The sequence below is a fragment of the Octopus bimaculoides genome, chromosome 22 (genome assembly GCF_046866305.1).
Source record: "Octopus bimaculoides isolate indiv1 chromosome 22, ASM4686630v1, whole genome shotgun sequence".
Lineage (NCBI taxonomy): Eukaryota > Metazoa > Mollusca > Cephalopoda > Octopoda > Octopodidae > Octopus > Octopus bimaculoides.
The window spans coordinates 36,254,769-36,261,631 of NC_142949.1; positions in this window are offsets into that span (position 1 = coordinate 36,254,769).

The following is a 6,863-nucleotide window of genomic DNA, read 5'->3' on the forward strand; positions in this document are numbered from 1 at the left end:
TAAACAGTGCGGTGAACGATCCCTGATGAATTTTATTAAAAAGCAAAACCAGTCTGATGATGACTTTTTTTTCTTCGCTGTACGTTGCCAGATTCTGCTGTCATTGTCAATAGGTTTAACGTATTCACTGCCAGACTTAACATATATCAATGTCAGCAGAAACAGAGGAAATATGACTTTGGTTTACCTTTTATTTATAGAAACGTTGCTGGTATTGTTAGTGTGAATGGGTGGGTGTGTATCTGTCTGTCGGATTCTACTGCGAATGTGTACGGCACGCGTGTGTGTGTATGTCTTCATATGTATGTGCGCAAATGTGAATATGCGTGTATAAATATGTGTTTAACATCTGAGGATGTGTGTGTGTTTATCTGATTGAGTGACACGTGTATGTATGTATGTGTATGTGCTTGCACATGTCAGTGTGTAAATATGGATATGATGTGCAAGTGAGAATGTGATGGGCATCTATGCACGCGCGCGCGCATGTTTGCGTATGCATATCAATGTAACTTTGTATTAATGTGAATGCACGCTTGTGAATGCGTGTGGCGTATGTGTGTGTATGTGTATGTGTGCATAGCTAAGTAAATGAAGACTAACGCAGAAACTCTAGTCCTTTGAGTCACTCTGTTGCTTCTGATATATATACAAATTCAAATAATAAGGGTGAAAAATTGAATATTAATTTGATTAATATCAATTTAAAACCAGTGGCCTAGCATGTATTATATATATGTATATATATATATATATATATTTCTCGAAAAGATCCATATATATATATATATATATATATATATATATATATATATATATATATATATATATATATATGAAAAATGTAACGCAACACATGAGCATATATACATATATATATATATTTACATTGTAAATTATACACATATTATATTATACACATGTAAAGCTTGAAACACGTATACCGCGGAATCCTTTGTAGTTTTGTTGTTATTTTGGGGATTTACAATTTATTCTATATATATATATATATATATATATATATAGTAGTAATGATAATAATAATATTAGGGATAAAAATCCAAATTTACAGGTAAAAACGGATGAGTTCATGAACTTTGGTTCTTTTCTCTAAATTATATATTTATATATATATATACACATATACACTTATGTGTTGTATTTTTCCTGTTTGCGTCACCAAACCTGATGAAACAACGTGTTAGGCATCTGTGTGCAAATGTGAATGTGGCTTGTGTAAATGTGAATGTATGTAGCACGCGCGTAGTGTGTGAATACATGAATGTTGGATACCTAAAACTATGAATGTGTTTAGCATCCATATCTATCTATGTGTGTGCGTGTGTGTGTGTTAGCTGCTTGCTTATATAGTAAACAAGGACGTTAAGGTGAGCTGGAAGCTGTAAGGACGGGAGTGGGGGGGGGAGAGGAATTTACATGGAAATGACCGAGGGAGGGGGGAGGGCGAAGAAGAAAAAGAAGTATTACTGCTGATATCGTTAACTGCTGCCACCACCACTACTACTACTACTACTACTACTACTACTACTACTACTACTACTACTGTTGCTGCTGCCGTGGCTGCTACTGCTGCTATTTCAGTGGCGGTGGTTTCATAAGGAAAGTGGAGGCGTGATACTCTAATGATGAATGGAGGTGTTGTGTGTGTATGTGTTTGTATATGTGTGTGTGTGCATTCTTTACTTGACACGATTTGAAGGAGACTTGACTGCTGTTTCTAGCCTGGTTAAGAGACTACATACATTTGAGTTTGTTAAATGTGTTTGCGTTGTTATTTCGCTCCAAGTTAGCTCTGATTGGACAAATAAATGACCTTTCTACAAATATAAATATACGAGTTCTATATTTAAGAGATGAGGAATTATGTACATTATTTACATTTGACGGATATTTGTCCTCATCTTGTTTGTTGTTTACACAACGTTTCGGCTGATATACCCTCCAGCCTTCATCAGGTGTCTTGCGAAAATTTCGAACCTGAGTTCTCATTCCAAAGGTGTTTTTTGATGTTGTTGTTGTTGTTGTTGTTAATAATAATAACATCGAAAAATACGTTAGGAATGAGAACTCAGGTTCGAAATTTTCCCCAAGACACCTGATGAAGGCTGGAGGGTATATCAGCCGAAACATTGTGTAAACAACAAACAAGATGAGGACAAATATCCGTCAAATGTAAATAATGTAAATATACAAGGATGATCAATAAGTATCCGGACTGTTGCTATAGTAACGAAGCTAAAGCACGTGGAGTGAAGCCGCTTGGCACAGAATGACCTTGAATTCTGATGTGCATTCTCTGCCCAGCTTTCTCTGTCATTGTCAATCACACGCTACACACGTTCCGTCATAGCACTGCTGTAAACAGCAGAAGTGAGCTAGAACATTAAAACTTGGTTCACATACACAGCAGAGTTTGAGATGAAATAAGCAGCTTCACTCTGTGTGCTTTAGGAGGATACAAAGGTGTTCAGGACATATATATTCTGGAAATATCCGAAAAACGTATTCTAATCTATGTTAATTTATGCGGCAACCCCTGTTTATATCACATAACACATCACACACGCGTTTATGCTTTATGTATGCATAATATCTGTTCGTATCACCCATCTCCCATCTTTTTTTCTCTTATCTTCTTTCCCCTGATTAGTTCTTTAAACATTTTTTTGGTTAATCTTCTCGTCCATTATCACAGCAGGTAATCTGTATTGACTACAGAATAAGATATACTTTTGTACAGACACACACATGCAGAGATTTTATAAATGAAATTACCACCACCAACACTGCCACCACCATCATCATCATCTTAACCTTTTTATTATCATATTTCTGTTGAAATACTTAACTTTTGTTTCAATTGATTTTTAAAATAATGAGCCTGGTGTCGCCATCTGGTTCACCAGTCCTCAGTCAAATCGTCCAACCCATGCTAGCATGGAAAGCGGACGTTAAACGATGATGATGATGATGATGATGATGATGAAGAATGTAAAATAAATTTTGTCATGGAGGAATTCCAACCACGTTCCGTGGTTTGCTACCTCAGCAACTCCTTTATAGGATCCAGGGCTGAGGTCATCATCAGGAGGAACCACGTCCGGTTTTGACCCCTACTCCTCTACCTTTTTCGATGTGGCAACCTCCCCTCCCGTTTCGGAGGTATCTTCAGCTCCGAGTGTGTTCTTTTCTTTGTTCTTTGGTTTCTTCGACGCAGCGTCAACGAATGCCAGCGGGTGAATGACCACCATGGCAAAATTTCCCTTTAAATACTCGCCAGCACCAGATAAACGTCGAAGGCAGACTTGATCAGGAATTGTGAAGTTATGCGATAAAACATCTGGCTCAATCCATTTTCTATTATTCATATGTATTACTTTGCCTTTCATCCTTTCAGGGTCGATAAATTAAGTACCAGTGAGACACTGGGGGTCGATGTAATCGACTAGTCCCCCTCCCCCAAAATGGCTGCCCTCGTGGCAAAATTTGAAACTATTATTCATATATATATATTTATATATATATATATATAGAGAGAGAGAGAAACAGACAGACAGATGTGTGTATGTGTATAACTGTGTTGTGTACATCTGCCAATATTTAAAAATTCCAGTCTATATCAACGAGTGTTTATTTTCAGAATTGTCTTTAGAAATATCTGATAGATGGAACTCTCTCTACCAAAATAGTTTCACCTTCTTTACTTTCCACCCCTACCTCTTGTCCAGTTCATACATATGCACATTACATACATATACATACATATATATATATATATACATATACATAGAAGCATACATACACCTGCAAGGTGTATGTATTTAACAAAAACTATGGGAGAAATCTGCTTCCTCTCAAGATATTGATGCATCTCTGTGAGAATTTATGTAATTGTAAGAATGTGTGTGCGAAGAGGTGTATGTGTGTGTGGTGGGAGGGTGCTGCAACGAACGGACAGAACAGTGGTGGTGGTGGTGGTGGGGGTTTGGTCATGGTAGTGATGATGATGGCGATGGTGGTGGTTGTGGTGTGTTGTATGTGTTTTCGTTGTCTTAGAAGCTGTAACTGAAGAAACCAGCAGAAATGAAAGCAAGGTCTCAGATATTGGTGTTCTTTATTCTTGAGTTGCTATTTTTATGCAGAAACACAGCAACTGTAACCTTTTACTTTGAATAAGCTACCTGCAGCTGCATTTCGTTGTATTCAATAAGGTACATAAGCACCCAGCCTGTTGTGTTGTTGATATTGTGGTTGTTGCATAACCCCAGGTCAGTTACGACCCAGCAGGCTTAAAGTATGTTGGTACTGAGAAGAAGCAAACCTTAGATTCATAACAGCCTCGGCCTATATTGGTTGTTTTGGTTATTTTTCATTACATACACAGGTACCCAGCTTCATGGTTTTTTTTTTTTGGCAGTATGATGTTGTTGTTGTTTTTGTAGTTTAGCTCCAGGTCAGTTCTGGTCCATCAGACTGTAGGGTAGTCTGAAAGAGCAACTAAATGCAAACCATAAATCCATTACAGCCTCACACATACCATACCATACAACAGCTCTGTGGTTAGAACATTGGCCTCACAGTCGTAAGGCTGTGTGTTCAAATGATGTTGGGACACACACACACACACACACATATATATATATATATATATATATATATATATATATATATATATATATATATATATATATATATATATATATATATATATATATATATATATATATATATATATATATATATATATATATATATATATATATATATATATATATATATATATATATATATATACATACACACGATGGGCTTTCTTCAGTTTCCGTAATCTCCCTAAATCACAGAATCATGAACGGTTTTAAGTAGGTGTCAAAAAATAATTTTTTTTACAATGCTTCTCGTTTTCATTGTAAAGGGAGAGAACTTACGATTCTTTAAGGATTACCTCCCTTAATATTGAACGTTTATTTATTTATTTTTTTTTTTGGCAGTTAACTGGTTCTGGAAGAAAAGAGTGGTAAAAATCTCAAGTCCTTGGGTATATATAGCTTTATATTAGTTACAATATCAAAACCTGTAAGAAGACTAAGGACTTGGGATTTTCTAAGTAGTAATATTACAGTTTGACAACAACAAGCACTGCATCTCAGTAGTTATTTCTTAATCTGTACTCTTATACAGGATGTCCATAAATTATCTTCACAACTTCCACAATTTTATTATATCTATATTAAAGATAATTTATGAACACCCTACCCTGTACTACAGCTTGTTCGTTTTATATATATATATATATATATATAGTGATCTTGTCACTATGGGAAGCGGGTAACCGGCCCTAATACGTCCCAGGACTTGAGACCGTAATGTTCAATGCTTGATGATAATAACCTTTCAGGTGGTGGAGCCCCTCGACCAATTAAGCCCCCCCCTGAGTACCTTTCTAAATCATTCTATATGCCTTTCATCAGCCTTCCCCAATTTCCTCCTCCTTCTCCCACCTCACCACCACCCTTTCACCAAACCCTCTCCCCCCATCTCTACATCACCCCGCGCTCCTCCTTTTACCAAGCCTACTTCACCCTTCCTCCCATCATCAACCCCCCCATAACCCCCAGAGCTTCTTCTCTTCTCCCCACCATCCTCTTACCGAGCCCCTTCCTGCCTTCTCCCCACAGGCAATAAAACAATACAACATAATAAATTGAAGGAAATTCAAAAAAAATTTTATTTCCAGGTATTTTTCAACCTTCTACGAGAAAAAAAAAAAAAAAAAAAAGACTGTGTAGCAGACATGGGACTGGGAGAGAGAGAGTGTGTGTGTATGAAAGAGAGAGAGAGATAGACAGATAGAGAGAGAAGGTTCGTTTATGTTATGTATGAGAAAGAGAGGCGGCTTATTTGTGTGTGAGAGAGGGAAAGAGAGAATGTATGTTTGTGAGAGAGAGGATGCTGTCTGTTTATGTGAGAGAGAAAGAAAAGGTCCATTTATGTAGTTTGTGTGTGAGATAGAGAGAGGCTTTGTGTGGGTGAGAGGGAGAGAAAGAATGCGTTTGTGAGAGAGGATGTCGTCTGTTTGTGTGTGAAAGAGAGTGAGGAGGAAGAGAGTCTTATCTATATGAGTGAGAGAGAGAGAGAGAGGGGGGGGAAGAAGAGAGAAGTATCCGAAATATGTGTAAGAGAAGGGTGAAGTGTGCAGGTTGCGGATAGTGTGTATGTGTGTGCGAGTCAAAACTAGTGTATATGTATGTGTTACGAGTTTATATTATGTAAATGTGTGCATGAGAGGAAAGAAAGAAAGAAGGATAGAGACAGTAGATAAGTGTTTGGTTATGTCAGGCTGAGACAGTTTGAGAGAAGGAGAGCGTGAGACTGGATGAACGTTTTGCTGCTCACAGGAGACCATTTTGAATAAAAGTTTTCATTTGTAAATTCTAAAACAGACAAAACACGTGGTTTCTTTTTTTTTCTCATCTATTTATTTATATTCTAGTTGTCAAGGGTATTCTGCTTCTTCAGTCTGTCCTTTGTTGCCATAGTAACTGAGAGACACACACAAACAACTGTACTGGGGTGGAAGGAAGGGGGTGGGACAGGCGTGGTCAATGGGTATTTTTTCTTCTTTTAGCTTCAACTCGTTGCTGTAGTAATGGAGAACCACCAGGTTAAATCATCATCATCATCATGTTTTGCAGAGAGTATGAATGAAAGAAAAAAAAATTAATTAATAAACTGTTACTATAGTGACTCATGCAAACAACACAACCAATATAGATACAGCCATCAACAAGGGAGCCTCTACGCAAGAAATAGCAGCCAAACCTGCCTTAAATCACACATTA